Below are 25393 nucleotides of genomic sequence, written 5' to 3' on the forward strand. Positions count from 1 at the left end.
AAAGAGAAATGGGAATGAGATAAAAAGATGGAAATGTTAGTAAATCACCTGACTGTGATCATTACACTGTATATGCACTGCAGTTTGGCATGCTGTGTAAGGCCCAGTGCACTAAAGGGAACAGCCCTTAGAACACCTCACATTGGAACTGGGCCCCTTTGGATGAGTTTTAAGGTAGCTAATGGGAACTAATGTGTTGAGCATGGGAGGCTGTGACTGGCTGTGTTAAGAAAAGAGGAGACTGCATGTGCGCACAATATACTATTCTCACTCATTTACAACTTAAAAATTCATAACCAATTTTTTTCAAGCAAAGCCGTACTCCTCACTAAGGACAATGCACTATCTGTGCCAACCCTAACGTTTTAAAATTTAACTTGTTTCTGAGTTATCCGTGAAAAAAATGGCCTCTAGACACTTTTTTGAAAGTGTGAAAAACTGCCTTTTCCAGCTAGGATAAATAAAAATCAGCCAGACAGATTTTACACAAACTTTCTAAGATGCCTCACATTTGGAATGACACCAACCATGAGAAATTATAGCCCAAAATGTAATCTGAGAGAAAGTTATATCCTACGAAAAATAAGGGCTTAGAATGAAAATGTCTTCCAAGAATCACTCCTGTAGAGAACCAGCTAGCTACAAGGAGGAATTAAAACAGAAGAGAGAAAACAGTTTGAGCACAGCCACATGTCCTTTGTCCTCCATCATTTTCTTCTATCTTTATAACAAGGAAACACAAGAAAAAGGAGAAGAAAGAAAGAGAAAATTGCAGTCCTTTTCTAAAAAAAAATATTGCTGACTGAGGTTTTAAAGTGATCAGCAATGTGGGGAAGGCAGAGTCTGCTGGGAAAGTATTATTCTGAATGGGGATGTTTATTGACTTTGTGGCGATGAAAGTTCAATCTTCTGAGCTAGGGGACGCAGGCGTTCACTCCAATTCACTTTGAAAGCAAAGCACTGGAGCCAAACACAACAAACCTAACAAGGGTTATTTTATTTCTTTGAAAGTTGCAGTGGAACAAACAACTTTACTTTGATGTATAGTTGAACCAATTAACATTAAAAGAAAGTCCAGAAATTTCAGACAACAGCACTTCCAGTTTTCCACATAAAGTCTTTCTTGTTATGAGTAACTCACCAACTCCAATTATCTCACACCATCTTTTATATCAGTAAAAAGTAAAAACTGGACAAAGACCAGCTCAAAAATTCAGCTGCTTTTATACTGTGAGACTGTCAGCAACTTGCTGTTGGAGCAGGAAACCTACCTGCAATAAACACTACCATCTGACTTTATCCCTAGCATTGCTGTCTTAAAGGCACACCATCAACGTAAACATTGCATCACTCTCAACATACAAGTAATATCTAAAATGATTAGAGAAAAATCTCTCTTTGGTTTGTTTACTTTCTGCATTTGACAGAACTTTGCTTACAGTAACTTGCACTATTTCCCACTTTTAGTTAGTTTCTCCACTGTTTGTGTGGGTCTTTCATACAGCAACAGAGAAGATAAAAACATTTAAATAATGAGGAACTCAGGCAGATGGTTTAAGGATGGGCATATAGATCAGAGGGGAGACCTGCAAACTTTGCTTATTCACTCTTTACCTGAACATCAATTTCTAGAGACATAAAATATTTGTATGTGTGACAAGCTGGAACTGAAATTTGGTTCCATTTAAAAAGGTACAAAATGATCCTGTGCTCATGTCCTTCTACCCCTTAAGCCTGCACAGGTAGCAAGTCCTAGAGACAAGTGAGTGGAAGTTCTCCAAAATCCAAAACAAAAATAATCCTGACAAATTCATTCTCTCTTAGTTTTCTTGCTTTGCTGCCTGCCAACCCAAGGCCCTGAACATAGGGTCCATTGACATGCTGAGAGCAGTAGTGATCTTTACAGGCCTTGGTACCTTGCTAATGTGCTCTTTTTTCATAGAAAAAGCCTCTGCCCCTACCAAGGGATGCCAGGGAAAGGCACCAGGGTAGTCATCAGTGGCTGAAAGCATAACGTACATTATTTTCCTTTGCCTCCTCTAAACAATATGTAATTTGAATGTGGATTATTCAAAACAAATTAATTGTCCAAACCTTGCCCAGCAGTTTGGAGTGACTTTTGGGACTCTCTACAGCTGTGGATGAGCCTTATTTCTACACACTGAGCTAAACAGTCTTTCCATCCCTAGCTCTGAAAATTTCAAACAGAAACCCTTCAAAACCCAAGAAGAGCAGCTTGGCTGATGAGAAACATATGTGCAGGGCCAAACACACGGAATTCATTTTGTTCTGAACAACCAACGCTTGATGTGTCTGATACCGAAGACCATAGTTGTGCATACCTTAGTGGTACCATACATGCTAAACTGCTGCTCAGTTCTCATGTATCTATTGTTCTGCCTTATGTTTGTTTTAATAATCTGGAACAGTAATATTTTTGGTGCAGTCAGCATATGCTGGTGTTATTCTGGGGCACTGTACTGGAGAAAAGACACCTCAAGATCCACTGCCTCTTCACAGCATTATCTTTGGAAATGCCAAGTATTGTAAAGAAAGTGATTATTCTAATGGGAAATAATGTAAGGCATTCATTAGCATGGTAACAGAGACAATGTGAGGAAGGACAGAGACCCCTGAAGATTGGAGATAATTAAACATCAAAAAAGAGCACATTTTTGATTACTAAATAATTCATTTTGAGTTAAATTTTTTCAGTTTGTATTTTGGGAGGGAGCGGATGTTGAGGAGGGAAGGAAAATAAATGCTCTCACCCCTTACAGTAGGGACCTGGCATATTGCAATCACCGAAAACTGGACAAAGTGTTAGACTATTCTGCAAATAGTTCAATGTTCTTTAATGGAAATGAAATAGTCTTTTTTAATATACCGTTTCTCAATAAGACTGCATAAATTAAACAAACTGTGAATGGTTTTCTGCTGCACTTCATCCTTTTCTATAAGGTCTGTGCACAAATGTAGCATTTGTATTATTCCATATATTTGTAATAATATAAAGAAACATTTCATAAGTATACAAATACACAAACATACACAAATATGTTGCTTACCAATAACATTGCTACACTCATTTCCCATATTAACTCACCAGTGCCCTCTAAGATTTTGTATTTATTTAGTTTCATCCAAAGATCTCAAATCATTTTGCAAACTTTAATATTTATTGTCCTCATCACTGAGATAAGGAATTTAGGGATGGAAAGGTAAAGCGAACTCCCAGGGACCACACAGCAAGTCATAGCAGAACCAGGACCAAAATTCAGATTTTCAGATTCCTATTTCTGTGCTTGAACCACTAGAGATGCTGACTTCCATGTCAGCTGAAGGTTTATATCATGCCACTGTGTGAACCCATATTTAATGTTACAATATTTCTCCCCTAGATCAGCAAAAGGAGAGCAAGAATTCCATTATTTTAAAACATGATGGACTCAACAAAGAGTTGACCAAAAGGAGCTGTTTTACTGCACATTCTTAGCTCCATCTCTGGGGAGTTTTTCTGGGATTTCAGTGAGTCTCTTTTGCTTGTAATTAATTCCTTTGTGCCTTAAAATATGGCAAAATAAAGTCTGCAAGTGGATCCATGTGTTTCAGGTGGGTCCGTGTGTTGGAGATTTTACCAAAAAGTGTGTACACATCAGCCACAAGCTAAATATTTCCCGAGATGGTTTTTGTTTTAATGGGACTTAAAGGTTATTTTTCTGTTACTTGAAAATAGAGTAGCTTGAGACTAAATCCAACCATGAGGGTTTCCTTAAAAGTGTCTGTTGTATGTACTTTCTGTGATGTGATTAGCTGGTTACTTTGACACTAACGCTGTGAAGTCCTAACTCTAGACTTGGCATAAAGGGGTATGTGTTCTAGTTCCCTATGAGTATAAAATAGCTTTTTATGCAGGCTCAACCCAAACAGTACAGGAGTGCGATGGGGACACTGACCCAGCGCTTCCTGTTGGCTGAGTGCAAACCTGCACACTTTCCTTTTCTGGCACCCCGGTTGGCTGTTGCCCTCGTCAGGCAGATCTTCAGTGGCTCAGCCCTCTGGCCGAGTCACGCACAGTCTCATCACATGACAGAACCCCTTCTGGGGCAACAAAGATCCACCAGGGCCTATCAGTGTCTTTAGCCCTTACTATGGGCTCAGTCCTCAGCCCCTTCTGGGCTAGCTGTAAGTCTGTGTCTGCTCTGGTATAGAGCAGTGCCCCCAGGGTGTTGTTGCTGGAGCCTCTTTAAGGCCTGCACTTCACTTGGGCCTAGGGCTGCCAACTTTCTACTCACACAAAACCGAATACCCTTACCCTGCCCCTCCTCTGAGGCCCCACCCCCGCTCACTCCACCCCCTCCTCCCTCTGTCACCGCTCTCCCCACCCTCACTCACTCGCTCATTTTCACCGGGCTGGCTCAGGGGGCTGGGGTGCGGCTGGGGGTGCAGGCTCTGGAGTGAGGCTAGGGATGAGGGTTTGGTGTGCAGGAGGGGGCTCCAGGCTGGGGGGTGGAGCTGAGGGGTTTGGAGTATGGGACGGGGCTCCGGGCTGAGGCAGGGGGTTGGGGGGAAAGGGAGGTGAGGGCTCCGCCTGTGGGTGCGGGCTCTGGAGTGGGGCTGGGGATGAGGGATTTGGGGTGCAGGAGGGTGCTCCAGGCTGGGACCAAGGGGTTTGGAGGGTGGGAGGGGGATCAGGGCTGGGGCAGAAGGTTGGGGCAATCGGAGCAGGTCAGAGGTGCAGGCTCCAAGTGGCGCTTACCTCAAGCAGCTCCTGGCAGCAGCAGCATGTCCCCCCTCCCCCCCCAGCTTCTACGCGGAGGTGCGGTCAGGCAGCTCTGCACACTGCCCCGTTCACAGGCACCGCCACTGCAGCTCCCATTGGCTGCGGTTCTTGGCCAATGGGAGCTGCAGAGCCAGCACTTGGGGCAGGGGCAGTGTGCGGAGCCCCCTGGCTGCCCCTACGCGTAGGAGCTGGAGGGGGGACATGTCGCTGCTTCTGGGAGCCGCACGGAGCCACAGCAGGCAGGGAGCCTGCCTTAGCCCGGCTGCACTGCCAACGGGACTTCTAATGGCCCGGTCAGTGGTGCTGACCAGAACCACCAGGGTCCCTTTTCAACAGAGCGTTCCGGTTGAAAACTGGACGCCTGGCAAGCCTACTTGGGCCTCTAAACAAGCCTTATCCCCTTCTCGGGGCTTAGACCATCCTGCCAGTGGGGGGACCCTGGCCCGACCACTACTCCAGGTCCTGACCCAGGGGCCCTATAAGTAGTAGCCACATGCTGCTTCCTGTAATAGTTGCTGCTGCTATTCCCTGGGCCACTTCCCATGTAGCCCCTTCTGCTTCACCCTCACCTCAGGGCTGAAGTGCTTCTCTCCTTCCTCATGGAATGCAAGTGTCACCCGAACACATCTTCTGGTTGTCCCTTTGCACCAGCAAGGAGCACCTTCCTTACTGCTCTGGTCCCTTCCAGGAACTGATCTGCTCAGGCCCTGCAGCTCCTTTTAAACTGGGCCTGCTGCACTCTGAAGGGCTGCTTCCCTGTGGCCTCTCTAGGCAGGCCTGGAGGACCCACCTTTACTGCTCCTGTTCTCAGGCAGGGTGTAGTAGGACCACGAGGCCTACAGCTGGGGACCACAAAGGGCCTAGTACACCCTGTCACAAGGAGACACTCCCAAAATGAAAAATCCACTCGTGGGATTAGTTTGTGAGGACCATGGGAAAGAGGCAAATAATTTGCCACACAGCATGAAATCTCATTATAATCAGTTTGCTAAGCATTGTGTATTGTTCAGCATCACCCACTCCCCCCCCATAGAGTGGAAAACATTCAACAATGCCATCTCATTTGAACATATAACAGTAAGAAATTCTATTTTATTAGCAAACAAAATCTCAAAGATCCCATGACAACACTATCCCCTGCCTTCATTTGTGAACGGGGAAGAAACATCACACATCTTTGAAGTCTGTCCCTGAACTGCAACATTCACTTCCCTTCTGTGAAAGGACAGTTGGCATTTTCAGTCCAGTTTTCATAACTCGCAGCTATAGACAGTCCCTTTCCCATGGGGAGCAGGTGAGACTAACTAGGTGGAATGAATCTTTTGGTGACTTGGATAAATCCTTTATAATTCTGCTGTTTGCACTGGAGGATTTCACACCTTTTCCATCCTGGATAACTTCTACCCAATAGTCTGTATCAAAGAGATTTTTGCTTCTATTCTTCTTTTTTGAATTAGAAGGGTTTGGGATCCCTGTAGATTGAGGAGAAGTTAGAAACAATCTTTTTCCCCCCAAAGATTCCAGTCTAAAGTCAATATCTGCTCTCTGCTCTGCACCCACTTTAGACAATAAAGACCCCAGTTTACTTGTTTGTTCCTAGAATACTCAGTTACCTGTATGGGCAATTCTTACACAAATTATTTTCCTGTAATGGTTTTGGGATCCATTAAAACATATGTATTACTTAATTATCCAGTCTTTCATGCAGACATATATGTCATCCTCATCACCCTGTACTTCGGCTCAGACTTTATATAGGACAAGTGCACAAATAATGCTTTTAGGGTATGAGTCAGTTCTTTCCCCGACAGCTGCAATCTGCAACAAAGATTAAAACCAACCAACAATAACCTTCCAAAGGGCAAAGTGCCTGAGGCCAAATAGAGGAAGCCAAATTAAAGAAGTGAGATTTTGGAGACCAGGGTTTCCCCTAACTACCTTCCCTTAACTTCCTGGAAAACTGTAATTTTCATTGGTAAGGGATTGTTTGTTCTTCAGATTAATGAAAACCAATTAGACATACGGGAATTTGAGTTGAACAATGTTCTTCAGAAATTTGTATAGTTTTCATTTTTATTTATATTGGGTTTTTTCAGATTTTTTCCCCACTCCTATATGATTGCAAAAAGAAAAGGAGTACTTGTGGCACCTTAGAGACTAACAAATTTATTTGAGCATAAGCTTTCGTGAGCTACAGCTCACTCCATCGGATGCAGTTTACTCTCATGTAGCATACTCTTTTCTGCTCAGCATCTGGCCACCCAGTTTCACTTAAGGAACATTTCTCAATAGCTGCAACTCATACTTTATTCTGGACATTTATTATTACTTCCACTTAACATTATTTACTTTGCACCAAATCCTGTAAATCTTCCTCCTCTGTCCTGCTGCTTCTTTGCTTCTCAGACTACCACCTTGGTTAGTAATCCTCAGCAGATTCTATAAGTGACACTTATCATGTGTATGAATAGAATATTGCATGAGCACTGGCTCCCTGGGGCTTGGCAATTAGCTATTCCAGCGGCGGTCCTGTCTAAACTGACATAATTCTCTGTGTAACAGAATCATTTCTGGCAATACCCCAAGTGGCAACGGCAGCTTCTGAGGTAGAAATCTGGCACCAGGCATGGTTTGACAGAACCTGCATTGGAGAGGTGCTGTTTCTAGGCTCGTGTGACATCTGTTAAATGCAGAGGATCATTACTGCATATAAGGATCAGTAGCACCCATTAAGGCAGAGGGGGGAAAATAGACAGACACTCTGGAAAGCCTAATATGACTCCAGCAATGGAATATTTTATGGTCATTTGCCCTAGCTATGCGGCTCTGCCTTGCCAGAATTCTCCTTGTGAAAGGGCAATCGGAGCAGCACCCCAGGGGCATAAATCAGCCCATAATCTATTCAGCTAGAAAAATTCACAACACGGCTGCTTGTGAAATTATTCATTTTTAATCATAGTCTGTACTGGGTGTCAGGTAGGATGGTGGCTTCTCGCATCCTGGTAAGTAGTGACACACACACAGTAATTTGCAAAGATATACTGAGATATAAGACAATGTTTAGAATCACTGAAGAAGAGATATTTGTAGATTTATGGTATTTATTGAATACCCTGTGATTTTCCCCCCAAAAAACAGATTTCCTTCAAAGAGGTGCTGAGGTAAAACAAAGGTTGAAAAGGTATTTTACAAACACTGTTTGTGCTTCTGAGAGGAAATTTTGCTAAGTTTTTTTTTAATAAGAAAAGTGCCTGTTAAGAACCAAGGATGTTTATTTTTGAGCTGTCTTGAATTGCTTTTCTGGCTTTCCTTCAATGACGTTCAAAACAGCAGTTGTTCAACTAGCAGTTTTGCGGTTTGCAAATCTGCATATAAAAATGAGGGAGCTCTGTGGTTATTTAGTACACTATTAGAAGGGGTGCAATAGTATTGTCTCCTGAGTCCCACGGGGTTTGGCCTTTTACACACAGATTGTACATTGACCAATAGTGGCAAGTTTAGACATATCCAGAGTGATTTGTTATGTTCTCATGACAGTGGCGATCCCAAATTGGATTTGATCCAGTATCACAGTGGGAAAATGTTTAGGCAAAGTACTGCAGTCAACAATACTCCTGAGGGATGTACTTGTGGTATTTATGTAATAAAAGGAAAGTTTACGGGAAAATTTCAAAGAAGATACAATCACAGCATGATGTGTGTTACAGAGAGAACACCCAGCTACATTACCATGCTCAGAGGGAGAGAAACATTGAGCAGGAGGGACAGAACCAAAAGCAGGGATGCCAATGACCCAATGTACCATGTTTATTATCTGTTAAGCACCAGCTATGTACAAAACACAAATATGAAGAAAATCCCTGCCTGGAGAGAGAGAGAGAGACAGAGAGAGACTAGGAGACCAGAGGAAGGAGTTACTTTATACTTCTCTCTGTAGAAAATGTTCTCCCCACCAGAACCATGTATTAGGTTTGGAGGTCTGATGAAAAAGTGAATCTTTAGGAGGAACTAAATTAGTATACTGTGCTCATCATCTTCATATCTCAGTGCTCAAATGGGGGGAGCAGGCACACCAAGATTGGCAATGGAGAAAAGTGGGTGTGGAGAGGGCTTTGGAGAGAGAATAAGTTCAACTTTAGCCATGTTAAGTGAGTAAAGCACTGTTCATCCAAGATGATGTGTCAAAGGGACTGTTAGACGTGCAGGACAGAGCAGAGAGGTAGATTTGTGAGTCATCAGCACAGACATGAGAGTGCATGAGGTCACCAAGAGTAAAGATGTAAAGCAAGAAGAGAAGGGGGCCAAAGGCATAGCCCTGAGGGAACCCACAGAGGATGAGAGAGCAGAGGACAAGGAGCCACCAAAGGAGATTTGGAAGGTAGTGTCAAGTCACCCACTTGTGGTGTGACCTGGAGTTTCAGTGACTCTGTCTCAGACTCCTCCTCCAGTAGTCATGGAGGAGTCACCACTCGCAGGGTATCAGTGTTCCAAATAAATAATGGCAATCTGCACAACCTCTTCCACCCGTCCTGGGCTCCTCTTCAGTCTTAGTTGTCTTCCAGGACAATGTCTCACAGGGCTTCCCCCTGGAGCCCCTCAGCAAAACTCAAAAAACAGATGAAAATACAAACCAAGCAAGTTCTGACCATACTGAGCTTGAGCCTTTAGGCCATCTCAGGTTCTCCCCAGTTCTCCATTCTTCTGCAGAACACTGACCCACAGGGCTGCCTCCCTGGAGTCTTGCCCCTTTTCCAAGATCTGTCATAGGAGGTAAATCCATTCATGTAGCTTTTCCCATGGCTCACCTCTCCCTCCGCCTGGTTTCTATCAGACCCTTCCACAGCTTAGGAACTCCAGCCCACCTCCAGCAACTGCTCTGAATTCCTTCCTGTTAACTCCTCCCTGAGCCTGATGCAAGCTCCAGGTGTAACAAGGTAGGACTAATATAATGCTCAGGCTCCAGTTAACCCCTTCCTGGCCAGTGTGGACTTTATACATCCCATCATACACAGTCAGAAGGGCAGGACCATTATGAGAAAGAACATTACAGGGAAGCACTGGAAATGCAGGACATTGTTCCTTGACAGACAGGTATCCAAAGGGTGGAGTATGGATGCCATTTAGGCCTTAGATCTATGTCTGAGCCAGCCAGCTCCTGAATCATAGAATATCAGGGTTGGAAGAGACCTCAGGAGGTCATCTAGTCCAACCCCCTGCTCAAAGCAGGACCAATCCCCAGTTTTTGCCCCAGATCCCTAAATGGCCCCCTCAAGGATTGAACTCACAACCCTGGGTTTATCAGGCCAATGCTCAAACCACTGAGCTGTCCCTCCCTCGCCTCATGCTCAAGATATAATTTCCAACCTCTGCCTCTCTCTGTGTTCACTGAGCTTTACCTACAGACTCTGGGTCAGAGTCTGCTCTCCGTCATTCCAGATTTATGGCAATGTAACTCAGATCAGAGTCTGGCCCTTTGCGAGTTATTGGGAGTGCACCTGAGCACACCTCACAGAGACTGGTGAATTTAATCTAAACATCTGGCCCTTAATCCTGCTTCAGGATTTCTGTAATGATGATAATGGCTCCTCTAGTGTCACAGACATTCCAGCAGGGAAAGCTGGCTCTGTTGCCCGACTTGGGCCCCAAGTTGTTTCCATCTGTGAGGAGATGGAAATTTCAGAGGTTACATTTCCTTGAAAATGTTTCTGACAATAGGAACCAATGAAATGACTTATATGCAGAAGAAAGATAGGTGAGACACACCAGGGCTAGAGAGACAGCTGCGTGGGCCAGTCTCTAAGGCGAAGATGAAGATAAGCATCGACACAGTATAGTGTCAGTCACTCCAAAAGGACCGCTCATTTTGTGCTCCCCCATTCCCATCTCCTTCCGCTCCTCCTTCGCTGTAACTCATCTCCTCATACCTTCCCCTCCCCAGTTCCTGACACCTTCTGTTTTCTACTCCCTATAACACCTTCCCGTCTTGCCCCCCCGCTCTTTCTATTTTGCAGGGATATTTAAAAGAAGCTTCTTGTTCTCTTTCCTGCCTGTCATTTACCCATTCTCCTTTAGGCTAGAGTCCCTGGGCCGGGTCTTATATATACAGTAGTATAAATTAGCAATCACTGCACTGAAACCAATGAAATTACACCAGTGTACAACAGCCAGTGAGATCAGAATCAGGCTCACTCATGCTAACTCTTTAAAGCAATTTCACTCTCTCAGAAGTGCTCTGATGTGTTGCTTGAAGGCTGCTATGCAAAAATACACTGTATAATAACACGTATTTTAACCCTTTTCTTCATCTGTGCTTTTGACTGTATGCCTACACTACAACTGAAGGTACAATTTGCAGCTCAGGAAGACATACCTGTAGTAGCTTTAATCTAGCTAGCATGGTTAAAAATAGCAGTGAAGGAATGGTGGCAAGGGCAGGCCATATAAGCCTGCCCAGAATGAGGGTACATACTTACATTGCTAGACTATGTTGCTGCGGCTTCACTGCTAATTTAACTGTGCTAGCTAGATTAAAACCAGTGTGGGTATGCCTGCCAGAGCTGTAATCACACCTTTGACTGCAGCGTAAACGTACCCTTAGTAATTTTTATCACACCTATGGCCACAATAGCTAGGCATAGATAACACAAAGCCACAACATGCACACATGCACATACATACCCCACACTATAGCCCATGATACGGTGATACATAAGTGAGAATGTACTTAGGGTTTCAGTTCCAAATAATAGTCCCTAAAAGGGACTAAATAATCCTCTGTCCCTTTTAGTTGTATTCATGTATGAGTCTCATCCCTCTTATTTCTCTTGAAAGAGGTAGCGATCCATGTATTTCCTGCTCCATCTCAACATCCAGTTATCTGATAACTCATTATTTCAAGTATATTATCGTACCACTCAGTTTTCAAGTGAAGAAAATATCTCTTTTATTCAGGGCCTTGCTTAAAGGTCTTCCTAACCTAGGTTTTCTGAAGATGAAATCTTTTGCAGACTGATTGTTTCTAACCTGCCACAAATCAGAAGTAAGGTTGCACAAAGTAAATCTGTCTTTTTATTGTTGTTATATTAGCACAATACTGTGTTAGTTATTTCCATTAATATCTGCTGTGATTGAGAACAAAAGGTCCATTGTAAACTAAAGTCTAATCAATAGTGAAATACATAAATAGACAGGGAAGACTTATTGTTTCTTAAATGAATGTGGCCAATTTTATGTTTATTCTCAGATGTTTAAATTCACTTCACTTCTGAGTCAAAGGTCATTCTGAAATTCTTTGTATTTATTTTCACAGTGTGATGGAATAATCAGAATGTCCTGGTGTTTCTATGTGATAAATCATGTTAACGTACATTACAAACAATGTCTTAGATTTATCAGAGGTGAATTTTGAAGGAATAATACCACAAAGCTGAGAACCCTTTTCCAGTAAATACTAGGAAGCTGATGACCCTGCTGCATGTATATAGAATTTGGCCTAAGGAGGAGGCAATGAGTATCTGGCCAGTGGGCAGGAAGTTTTGTGAAAGTGAAAGAAAAAGAAAATAAAACTCTGAGGTAACAAATAAGAAAGGCCTTTAGAGCCAACAGCAGCAAGAACCAGAACCTCTCTCTGTTTGTTGCAGAAACACTTCCTTTGGGCTCTCAGGCCCCAGTCCAGCAAAGCACTTAAGCAGGTGCTTGACTTTCAGCACATAGATAGAGCCATTAAGATACACAGAAAATGTGATTCATTCCTTGTCCTCTCAAGAATGTAGGAATTGCCAGGCCTGATCTGACCAAAACTCCATCTAGCTCAGTATCCAGTGTCTCTGACAGAGACTAGCAGCATCTGCTTCAGAGGAAGGTGCAAGAAAAACTGCATCAGCAGTGATGGGATAACCTGCCCACAGGGAAAGTTTCTTCCGAACCCCAATTAGTTAGAGCCTGGGTCATACCATGAGGTAGAAGGAATGACATCCCTTCCAAAACCATTGTTTATCTTTAACATTTTGGATAAATCTTGTATCAATATAAATATGTAATCCCTTTTTTAATCTTGCCATCTTGTGGCAATGAGTTCCACTGGATGTGTGTTATGTGAAAAGGCATTTCCTGTCATCAGTTTAAAATTTGCTTCCTTTCAGTTTCATTGAATGTTCCCCATGTCTGTCCTCAACACAATGCATCATAATCAAAAAGTAACTTACACAAGAATTCCCTCTTCATGGCTGCGGCCCCTTTTCTTGTAGCGTAGAATGAGATTAGAAGCTAAGAGGATTTTCTTCATGAAGCTCTAGAAACTGAGTGCATGGTTAGTGTGAATCAACAATACCTCCATAGGCTGCTTCTCAGACCTTCTTGGTAAGAACTTGTATAAGAACACAGAACTCAATGGCTACTGAAGTAAAATTTCTAAATGAGAATAGCAAATTCCAGCAACTCCCAGCAGTTCATATACTCTACAGTAGATACATGAATGAATAGAAGCTTGAAGGGGATTTGGCTGTGTTACCAAAGCATCTGTGGAAATGAGATTTTCTTCTCTCAGAGACATTTCTCTAGGCAAAATTATGTTTTAATTAAAGACATTCATCACGTTTCCAGAGTTTGTATTTCATGCATCTTTAGCAGCCTTTCAGAGGAAGCCTAGAGATCAGCTTATTCTTGCATACAAGCTTTTCTGGGGCTGCACAGCTGAGGGCCCCACATTATATAAACAGATAGGACCATGAGACATGAGTGAACCGCCCATTTGGAGGGAATCAATTATAGGACATTTTTTCTGGAGTAAATACAATCACTTTAAGTTAAACAATAACGTACGTGTCAAAAGAAAATGAATAAAATGTCTACCAGTCTGCTTAGAAACACTGTGTCCTCTGAGCAGGAGAGGAAATTTAAATCCCCTGTGAAACATACAGCTAATCTGCAGTTCTTAAGTAACTGCAGTGTTCTACAAATAACATGTCAGAAATGGCTTAGAGGCCATGCAGCGAAGGGGGGTTGTAATGGATGGAACACCACACATGTTAGGATTCAGTGATAGCGTAACACAGAGTCGGCGGGTGGGATCAAATCTGGGACCTCAGGAACTTAGTGTCTGAGCCTCTACTGTATGAGCTAGAAGCCTCAGGGCCTCAGCTAAGGCTGTAGCAGACTCATTAATCGCTAAGTGATCTTGGTGCCACTAGGGGGGACAAAACACCACACCTAGCAGGTGTGTGGGTTACAATAGCATATGCTTGAGCACAAATAATAGTTTATTATCTGCTAAGTGGGTTTAGACACACATCCCCAGGGTCCATTACAAGGTGGCCTCATAGTAAGTGGTACACAGGAACAAGTCTAAAATACTAGAAAGCCCGCCACTAATTACATTAACATGAAGAAAGGCCTGATGGGCAAGATATCTTAACTGACAGGTGCCAATCATGTGCATATCTTGCCTAATCTACTGAATGATCTTACCTAAAAAGAGTGTAAATGGTGAATTAAAAGCCCCACTGGCTTTTTTTTTTTTTTAAAGGAAGGCACCATCAGTTTTGTTCAGCAAAGCTCTTTCAAAAATATTGTGAGAAGGGGAGTAAATCTCACCCTGCATAATCTGGAAAATCTATCAGGTGAAAATAAAGGTATTAATTGAAAGTGACATTTCTGAGTTCGCTGGTGGGCATCTTACTGAAAAATGACATCTGTGACTCCAGTTATGGTTGCTCAGTGCCCAGTTTTTATCCTGCATTAAAATCAGAAAAAGTACTCTTTGCACAATATTGAATGCTTTATTTCAATATTACACAGTAATGTTCTTCCTCTGATTGTGGATCTCATTTTATAGCTAGATGGAGAGTGGCTTGCATAAGGAATTGTGCCTCACTGATAGAGTAGGAAATTAGAAGTTAGGACTCCTAGATTCTCATCCAGCTCTGGTTTGCTATTTGATACAGGCAAGTCTCGGTGCTTTAGTGTACTCCTTATGAATTATTAGCTCAATTTTATACCTAAATCAAAATGGATGGGTCAGAATTAAAATATGTAAAGTACTTTGAGATCCTCAGATGAACGATGCCATAGAAGTACCAGGTATTCTTATCTTATTAATCAGATCTCTGATATTTTACTCTTCCTGTGCTGCCCACTCCTTTCAGTCCTCTTTCATTACTCTATTATTTCATCATCTTTAGTTCTGGTTCTCTATTAAATTTTTTATTGAAAAGCATATTTGGGCTTGGCCTCTTAAGACAAGTTGACAATGTTTGTATTCACATGTTCTCACAACATAGAGCTACAACATCTGAACTGTATTTGCATATTAAATTAATAGAATTCAGAAGATTACCCTGCAAAATTCCCAACAGAGAATCAGCCAAAGTTCTCTTTGGTATCTGTACATCTCATTTGGCATTCTCATTTAGCATCTCATTTATTTTTCTTGAATACTTTGACAATGTTGTCTTATTGTTTATGGGTTCATTTTTCTGCTCATGTATTCTCCAAAGAAGGAAAGGATGGTATTACTATGCTCTGAATAAGGACACATCACTTGGTTGTGAGGATTATTTCATTATTGTTTATTTCTTTTCTGTTTCCCTTACTGGATTTTTGGATCCTTGAGTCACATAGCATAGTGTATTCAGTAGACTCCTGTTCCTCTTACTCCAGCTCTTGTAGGTGAAGCCACAGAAACTTTGTCACTTAGCCTTGGTCTACACTAGGAGTTGAGGTCGAATTTAGCAGCGTAAAATCAATTTAACCCTGCACCCGTCCACACGACGAAGCCCTCTTTTTTCAACTTAAAGGGCTCTTAAAATCGATTTCCTTACTCCACCCCCAACAAGGGGATTAGTGCTGAAATCGGCCTTGCCGGGTCGAATTTGGGGTACTGTGGACAATTAGACAGTATTGGCCTCCGGGAGCTATCCCAGAGTGCTCCATTGTGACTGCTCTGGACAGCACTCTCAACTCAGATGCACTGGCCAGGTAGACAGGAAAAGGCCCGCGAACTTTTGAATTTCAATTTCCTGTTTGGCCAGCGTGGCAAGCTGCAGGTGACCATGCAGAGCTCATCAGCAGAGGTGACCATGATGGAGTCCCAGAATCGCAAAAGAGCTCCAGCATGGACCGAACGGGAGGTATGGGATCTGATCACTGTATGGGGAGAGGAATCCGTGCTATCAGAACTATGTTCCAGTTTTCGAAATGCCAAAATCTCCCAGGGTATGAAGGACAGAGGCCACAACAGGGACCCGAAGCAGTGCCGCATGAAACTTAAGGAGCTGAGGCAAGCCTACCAGAAAACCAGAGAGGTGAACGGCCGCTCCAGGTCAGAGCCCAAAACATGTCACTTCTATGATGAGCTGCATGCCATTTTAGGGGGTTCAGCCACCACTACCCCAGCCGTGTTGTTTGACTCCTTCAATGGAGATGGAGGCAACACGGAAGCAGGTTTTGGGGACGAGGAAGGTGATGATGATGATGAGGTTGTAGATAGCTCACAGCAAGCAAGCGGAGAAACCGGTTTTCCCAACAGCCAGGAACTGTTTCTCACCCTGCACCTGGAGCCAGTACCCCCTGAACCCACCCAAGGCTGCCTCCCGGACCTGCCAGGCGGAGAAGGGACCTCTGGTGAGTGTACCTTTTAAAATACTATACATGGTTTAAAAGCAAGCATGTTTAATGGTTAATTTGCCCTGGCATTCGCGGCTCTCCTGGATGTACTCCCAAAGCCTTTGCAAAAGGTTTCTGGGGAGGGCAGCCTTATTCCATCCACTATGGTAGGACACTTTACCACTCCAGGTCAGTAGCACGTACTCGGGAATCATTGTAGAACAAAGCATTGCAGTGTATGCTTGCTGGCATTCAAACAACATCCGTTCTTTATCTCTCTGTGTTATCCTCAGGAGAGTGATATCATTCATGGTCACCTGGTTGAAATAGGGTGCTTTTCTTGAGGGTGGAGGGGCTAGCCACGCGCTGGGGGGAGGCAAAATGCGACCTTGGAACGAAAGCACATGTGCTATGTATGTAATGTTAACAGCAAGGTTTACCATGAAAGAGTGTACCCATTGTTCTATAAAATGTGTCTTTTTAAATACCACTGTCCCTTTTTTTTCCTCCATCAGCTGCATGTGTTTCAAGGAGCACAGGATCTTCTCCTTCGCTGAGGCTAGTGAAGGAGCAGCAGGATACGGACCCTGGACTTCAGGAAAGCAGACTTCGACTCCCTCAGGGAACAGATGGCCAGGATCCCCTGGGGGACTAACATGAAGGGGAAGGGAGTCCAGGAGAGCTGGCTGTATTTCAAGGAATCCCTGTTGAGGTTACAGGGACAAACCATCCCGATGAGTCAAAAGAATAGTAAATATGGCAGGCGACCAGCTTGGCTTAATGGTGAAATCCTAGCGGATCTTAAACATAAAAAAGAAGCTTACAAGAAGTGGAAGGTTGGACATATGACCAGGGAAGAGTATAAAAATATTGCTCGGGCATGTAGGAAAGATATCAGGAGGGCCAAATCGCACCTGGAGCTGCAGCTAGCAAGAGATGTCAAGAGTAACAAGAAGGGTTTCTTCAGGTATGTTGGCAACAAGAAGAAAGCCAAGGAAAGTGTGGGCCCCTTACTGAATGAGGGAGGCAACCTAGTGACAGAGGATGTGGAAAAAGCTAATGTACTCAATGCTTTTTTTGCCTCTGTTTTCACTAACAAGGTCAGCTCCCAGACTGCTGCGCTGGGCATCACAGAATGGGGAAGAGATGGCCAGCCCTCTGTGGAGATAGAGGTGGTTAGGGACTATTTAGAAAAGCTGGACGTGCACAAGTCCATGGGGCCGGACGAGTTACATCCGAGAGTGCTGAAGGAATTGGCGGCTGTGATTGCAGAGCCCTTGGCCATTATCTTTGAAAACTCGTGGCGAACGGGGGAAGTCCCGGATGACTGGAAAAAGGCTAATGTAGTGCCAATCTTTAAAAAAGGGAAGAAGGAGGATCCTGGGAACTACAGGCCAGTCAGCCTCACCTCAGTCCCTGGAAAAATCATGGAGCAGGTCCTCAAAGAATCAATCCTGAAGCACTTACATGAGAGGAAAGTGATCAGGAACAGTCAGCATGGATTCACCAAGGGAAGGTCATGCCTGACTAATCTAATCGCCTTTTATGATGAGATTACTGGTTCTGTGGATGAAGGGAAAGCAGTGGATGTATTGTTTCTTGACTTTAGCAAAGCTTTTGACACGGTCTCCCACAGTATTCTTGTCAGCAAGTTAAGGAAGTATGGGCTGGATGAATGCACTATAAGGTGGGTAGAAAGCTGGCTAGATTGTCGGGCTCAACAGGTAGTGATCAATGGCTCCATGTCTAGTTGGCAGCCGGTGTCAAGTGGAGTGCCCCAGGGGTCGGTCCTGGGGCCGGTTTTGTTCAATATCTTCATAAATGATCTGGAGGATGGTGTGGATTGCACTCTCAGCAAATTTGCAGATGATACTAAACTGGGAGGAGTGGTAGATACGCTGGAGGGGAGGGATAGGATACAGAAGGACCTAGACAAATTGGAGGATTGGGCCAAAAGAAATCTGATGAGGTTCAATAAGGATAAGTGCAGGGTCCTGCACTTAGGATGGAAGAATCCAATGCACCGCTACAGACTAGGGACCGAATGGCTAGGCAGCAGTTCTGCAGAAAAGGACCTAGGGGTGACAGTGGACGAGAAGCTGGATATGAGTCAACAGTGTGCCCTTGTTGCCAAGAAGGCCATTGGCATTTTGGGATGTATAAGTAGGGGCATAGCGAGCAGATCGAGGGATGTGATCGTTCCCCTCTATTCGACACTGGTGAGGCCTCATCTGGAGTACTGTGTCCAGTTTTGGGCCCCACACTACAAGAAGGATGTGGATAAATTGGAGAGAGTCCAGCGAAGGGCAACAAAAATGATTAGGGGTCTAGAGCACATGACTTATGAGGAGAGGCTGAGGGAACTGGGATTGTTTAGTCTACGGAAGAGAAGAATGAGGGGGGATTTGATAGCTGCTTTCAACTACCTGAAAGGGGGTTCCAAAGAGGATGGCTCTAGACTGTTCTCAATGGTAGCAGATGACAGAACGAGGAGTAATGGTCTCAAGTTGCAATGGGGGAGGTTTAGATTGGATATTAGGAAAAACTTTTTCACTAAGAGGGTGGTGAAACACTGGAATGCGTTACCTAGGGAGGTGGTAGAATCTCCTTCCTTAGAGGTTTTTAAGGTCAGGCTTGACAAAGCCCTGGCTGGGATGATTTAACTGGGAATTGGTCCTGCTTCGAGCAGGGGGTTGGACTAGATGACCTTCTGGGGTCCCTTCCAACCCTGATATTCTATGATTCTATGATTAGAAGGCGAAAAAAACGCACTCGTGATGAAATGTTCTCTGAGCTCATGCTGTCCTCCCACACTGACAGAGCACAGACGAATGCATGGAGGCAGACAATGTCAGAGTGCAGGAAAGCACAAAATGACCGGGAGGAGAGGTGGCGGGCTGAAGAGAGTAAGTGGCGGGCTGAAGAGAGGGCTGAAGCTGAAAGGTGGCGGCAGCGTGATGAGAGGAGGCAGGATTCAATGCTGAGGCTGCTGGAGGATCAAACTAATATGCTCCAGCATATGGTTGAGCTGCAGGAAAGGCAGCAGGAGCAAAGTCCGCCGCTATGGCCCCTGTGTAACCAACTGCCCTCCTCCCCAAGTTCCATAGCCTCCTCACCCAGACGCCCAAGAATGCGGAGGGGGGGCCTCCAGCCACTCCACCCCAGAGGATTGCCCAAGCAACAGAAGGCTGGCATTCAATAAGTTTTAAAGTTTTAAACTTTTAAAGTGCTGTGTGGCCTTGTCCTTTCCTCCTCCACCACCCCTCCTGGTGCTTCTCTCCTCCACCACCCCTCCTGGGCTATCTTGGTAGTTATCCCCCTATTTGTGTAATGAATTAATAAAGAATGCATGAATGTGAAGCAACAATGACTTTATTGCCTCTGCAAGCGGTGATCGAAGGGAGGAGGGGAGGGTGGTTAGCTTACAGGGAAGTAGAGTGAACCAAGGGGCGGAGGGGTTTCATCAAGGAGAAACAAACAGAACTTTCACACCGTAGCCTGTCCAGTCATGAAACTGGTTTTCAAAGCTTCTCTGATGCGCACCACACCCTCCTGTGCTCTTCTAACTGCCCTGGTGTCTGGCTGTGCATAACCAGCAGCCAGGCGATTTGCCTCAACCTCCCACCCCGCCATAAACGTCTCCCCCTTACTCTCACAGATATTGTGGCGCGCACAGCAAGCAGTAATAACAGTAGGAATATTGGTTTCGCTGAGGTCTAACTGAGTCAGTAAACTGCGCCAGCGTGCTTTTAAACGTCCAAATGCACATTCTACCACCATTCTGCACTTGCTCAGCCTGTAGTTGAACAGCTCCTGACTACTGTCCAGGCTGCCTGTGTACGGCTTCATGAGCCATGGCATTAAGGGGTAGGCTGGGTCCCCAAGGATAACTATAGGCATTTCAACATCCCCAACGGTTATTTTCTGGTCTGGGAATAAAGTCCCTTCCTGCAGCTTTTGAAACAGACCAGAGTTCCTGAAGATGCAAGCTTCATGTACCTTTCCCGGCCATCCCACGCTGATGTTGGTGAAACGTCCGTTGTGATCCACCAGAGCTTGCAGCGTTATTGAAAAGTACCCATTGCGGTTTATGTACTCGCCGGCTTGGTGCTCCGGTGCCAAGATAGGGGTATGGGTTCCGTCTATGGCCCCACCACAGTTAGGGAATCCCATTGCAGCAAAGCCATCCACTATGACCTACACATTTCCCAGGGTCACTACCCTTGATATCAGCAGATCCTTGATTGCGTTGGCTACTTGCATCACAGCAGCCCTCACAGTAGATTTGCCCACTCCAAATTGATTCCCGACTGACCGGTAGCTGTCTGGCATTGCAAGCTTCCACAGGGCTATTGCCAATCGCTTCTCAACTGTGAGGGCTGCTCTCATCTTGGTATTCTTGCGCCTCAGGGCAGGGGAAAGCAAGTCACAAAGTTCCATGAAAGTGCCCTTACGCATGCAAAAGTTTTGCAGCCACTGGGAATCGTCCCAGACCTGCAACACTATGCGGTCCCACCAGTCTGTGCTTGTTTCCCGAGCCCAGAATCGGCGTTCCACCGCATGAACCTGCCCCATTAGCACCATGATGCCCACATTGCTAGCTCCCGTGCTTTGAGAGAAGTCTGTGTCCATGTCCTCATCACTCTTGTCACTGATGTCGCCTACTCACCCGGTTTCGCTTTGCCAGGTTCTGGTGCTGCATATACTGCTGGATAATGCGTGTGGTGTTTAATGTGCTCCTAATTGCCAAAGTGATCTGAGCGGGCTCCATGCTTGCCGTGGTATGGCGTCTGCACAGAAAAAAGGTGTGGAATGATTGTCTGCTGTTGCCCAGATGGAGGGAGGGGCGACTGACAACATGGTTTACAGGGTTGGGTTACAGGGAATTAAAATCAACAAAGGGGGTGGCTTTGCGAGAAGCAGAATGGCCCCCTCAAGGATAGAACTCAAAACCTCAAGGATAGAACTCAAAACTGGGTTTAGCAGGCCATTAATTTCACGGAGGGAGGGAGGAGAAAATGAATACAAAACAAATCTGGTCTATTTCTTGTTTTGATCCACTTCATCTATCTTTATACATCTTGCTGGCAGCAGACTGTGCTGTACGACTGCTAGCCATCGTCATCTCCTGGGTGCTTGGCAGAAGATGGTGCAGTATGACTGCTGGCCATCATCTTCTGCTGGCTGCTGATTAAAAGACAGTGCACTGCCGGTAGGACTGAATCGCCATGAGACGAAACTTAAAAGGGAAATGACCTGGCTGAGTCACTCCCATGTTTGCCCAGGCGCTCCTGACCTCATTGAGGTCGGTTAAAAGAGCACCCAGGACTACGTCGATGACGGCTACCAGTCATACTGCACTGTCTGCTGCCAAAAGGCAATAAACTGCTGCTGTGTAGCAATGCAGTACCGTGTCTGCCAGCACCCAGGAGACATATGGTGATGGTTAGCTGAGCGGGCTCCATGCTTGCCGTGGTATGGCGTCTGCACAGGTAACTCAAGAAAAAAGGCGCAGAACGATTGTCTGCCCTTGCTTTCACGGAAGGAGGGAGGGAAGGGGGGCCTGACGATATGTACCCAGAACCACCCGCGACAATATTTTAGCCCCATCAGGCACTGGGATTTCTACCCAGAATTCAAATGGGCAGCGGAGACTGCAGGAACTGTGGGATAGCTACCCACAGTGCAACGCTCCGGAAGTCGACGGTTGCCTCAGTACTGTGGACACACTCCACCGACTACCTGCGGTTAGAGCATTTGTGTGGGGGGACACAGAATCGACTGTATTAAAACGCTTTCTACAAAACCGACTTCTATAAATTTGACCTAATTTCGTAGTGTAGACATACCCTCACTCAGAAAGTAAATGAAGTAACACAGGAAGTTACAGAGGGTTCCGCTCAGGAAGATTTTGCACCCAAATGTTGCATTTTTTGGTAGGCACTGCAAGGTTTACATTCAGAGATCACAGAAACATGCTTACACTGAATCTAACCCCGTAATGTGGGAAATCTGAGCTGTGTGACTTTGACACTAGCATTGTCACAGTGGAGGGCTCCCAGCCAAGCCAGGCTGTATTTTATTTCACCTGTGTGCATCTAAAGGCAAAACAGGGGTAAAGTGCAAATGGTGCTGCTTTCACATACATCTGTTTTTGAAAGAACACTCCACTCAATTGAAAACATTTTCATCTTTTTCTTCCATTTGATCTTTTTTCAACATACTTTTCATATTACTTCTGGCATTTCACTTCCATCTGGTTTCAACTTTTGATTAGAAACGTGAAGTTCAACTTTAGCAGTTTTATGCAGAGAAGTAGGGTTCTCATAGCAATTTTATCCCATGAGCAATTTAGTGCAGTGCTGGGGTTCCCAATAACATTCCACTGCATACATGGGAGGGGATGTCCTCAGTAGCACAGTCTGCTATACATATACAGGGCAAGAAGTCGCTGATAATACTGCTCTGTGTTCCTAGGAGAGGCTCCTCAATTATCGAGTAGAGACAGAACACAAAAGGCCGAACACACAAGACAAGGAGACCCTGATTGTTCAGTTGTATTTACATGGAACATTTGTGCTGCTAAGATACCTGTCATTCAAATGTAGTCACAGAAAAGCTGCAGACTGATAGGTATATCACCAAAGAAACTATACACCTGCACATACGATTCCAATAGATACACTGAAAATAGACAGACATAGGAGTCAAGTGCCTAGAATATCTGGATTCAATTTAGGAGTCGCTATGGAATCACAATGGGAGAATGTGCCAAAATATTTGAATTGTTCAAGAAAAGTAAAAGAAAAAGCTTTGTGTGAAGCGATGAGCACAGATCACTTGAGGCCCTATGTGCCTGTCCTTGCACAGCACGGAAAGCAGCAGATGGGAATAAAACGTGCACTCGGGCCAGGGAAGAGAGAGGGTGGATGTACTAGTATCCACACCTCAAAGCAGCCACCACCAGCTGTTCTATCCCACCTATACACATGGAAAAGAAATTCAGATGAGACTTTAGTAATGAACCATGTCTTACATTTTGAAAAATTCTAAAGTGAATGATAACAAGGCTTCATGAACTGGGGTCACTGAAAGGAAGCCTGGGGCCTCTGCTTAGACTAAAGAAGTGCCAGGCACTAAGGGAATTTATGAAGAGATTAGTCATAATAAACTTCCACAATCATCATCAATAGAAACATCTTGTCTAAATAGTTTAGAAAGGAATGGGAGACCTTTGAAGGAGACATAAAGTATTTAAGGGAAACAGGCAGGGGAGATGGACTGAAATGGGCTTCTTCTTAGCATTTTCTGCATTCCTGAGTAGCTGACACCTGAGATTCTAACACTGGAAACAGACAGGACTCTGATTACACTGCTACAGAGAAGAGAATAAATTACTCTTTATTCATCTCACAGTTGTCCCATTCCTGTGCTTTCTGTGTATACATTATCTCTGGGTCAGATGAGTAACACATCCGGGCTGCACTTTAATATTGTGTTTGGAGTGTTTACTTGCAGCGTTCATGATGTAAAGATTTGAGACACATGTAGGACACATGCAGGAAATAAGATGTAATAATCTCATGTTTATAATTCAGAGAGAAGGATGGCAGAGCTGAAAGTGGGTTTGATTGACTACCAAATCTATTTCCTGGAGTCACGTTTCAATTACACAGGTTTCAGAGTAGCAGCCGTGTTAGTCTGTATTCGCAAAAAGAAAAGGAGTACTTGTGGCACCTTAGAGACTAGAAATATTCAGAGCAAGACTTTAATGATTCAGGTACTTGCAAACAAACTATCTGATTACCAGTAAGTTTATTTCTCAGAGAAACTCTAAGTTTTTCAAATTTGTTGCAACCAATTTAGTTTGTGCCATAAATCTCTGACCAACTTTCTTCTCTCGTCCACTATACCTGCCTCAGCATCTCCGTATGTGGTGTCCTCCAATCATCAGTTGTTTTATTTGGAAAATCCTGTTTTATCTACAGTATTGAACACTTCCATAATATTTGGTGTTTTTCTTAAAGTTACAGCTTTTGGAGGTAGCTGATCACAAAAGAATCTACGTTTTTGTTTTAAAAAGAGTTTCTAGCTCTCCTGGTTGTGGAGAAGAGCTTGAAAATATGACCCCTAAGCGTCAACCACTAGAAGACAAGTAAAAAGAACCAAACATTTATCATTTTTAAATCTCATAATTTTCAAGCCTATCTTCTAATTCTGAGGGCCTGATTCATGAGTTTTGAATGCTTGCAGTTGGCAATACTGTATCTATTTATTTACAGAATAATCTAGGACGTGATAAATCCAATTTATGTCAATGTTCACCCAGCTCTAACACTCATAGATGATCCTAACGAAGTTACAGACATAAATTCTTCCCTTTAAACTTTCCATATTTCTTCATCCATTGCATTTTCAGCAGTAGAAAGTTCCGATATTGCAGCTGTATCCAAAAAAGTGTGTGCATGCCCAGTGTGCACATATCCATTCTATGTGTTTGTTCAACGTTTTTGGTCTATAGTAATTTTGACTTTCAGACATATTATAAGGAGTACTTGTGGCACCTTAGAGACTAATAAATTTATCAGAGCATCAGCTTTTGTGAGCTACAGCTGCTGTAGCTCACGAAAGCTTATGCTCTAATAAATTTGCTAGTCTCTAAGGTGCCACAAGTACTCCTTTTCTTTTTATGGATACAGACTAACACGGCTGCTACTCTGAGACATATTATAATGACTTTAAGACGATAGAATTCTTTTGGTCAAATCTGGTGCTGCTACTTAGCTTCCTGCCCCAGTAAAATCCCATCTGCTTTTCCACGACCACTGACACAAGTGCATAATGATGACACTTCAATACAAACTGCACACCAGCTGTAATGAAACTTGCCTCATTTCAGCAGTGATTTGTTTGAATGACACATAATAAATCAGGTTCCCTACTCCAGCACTGGCGGTGTCACCATTGCACCAAATTAAACAAGTGTGAAACCTGACCTCCCAAACCATG

The sequence above is a fragment of the Natator depressus genome, chromosome 21 (assembly GCF_965152275.1).
Source record: "Natator depressus isolate rNatDep1 chromosome 21, rNatDep2.hap1, whole genome shotgun sequence".
Classification (NCBI taxonomy): Eukaryota; Metazoa; Chordata; order Testudines; family Cheloniidae; genus Natator; species Natator depressus.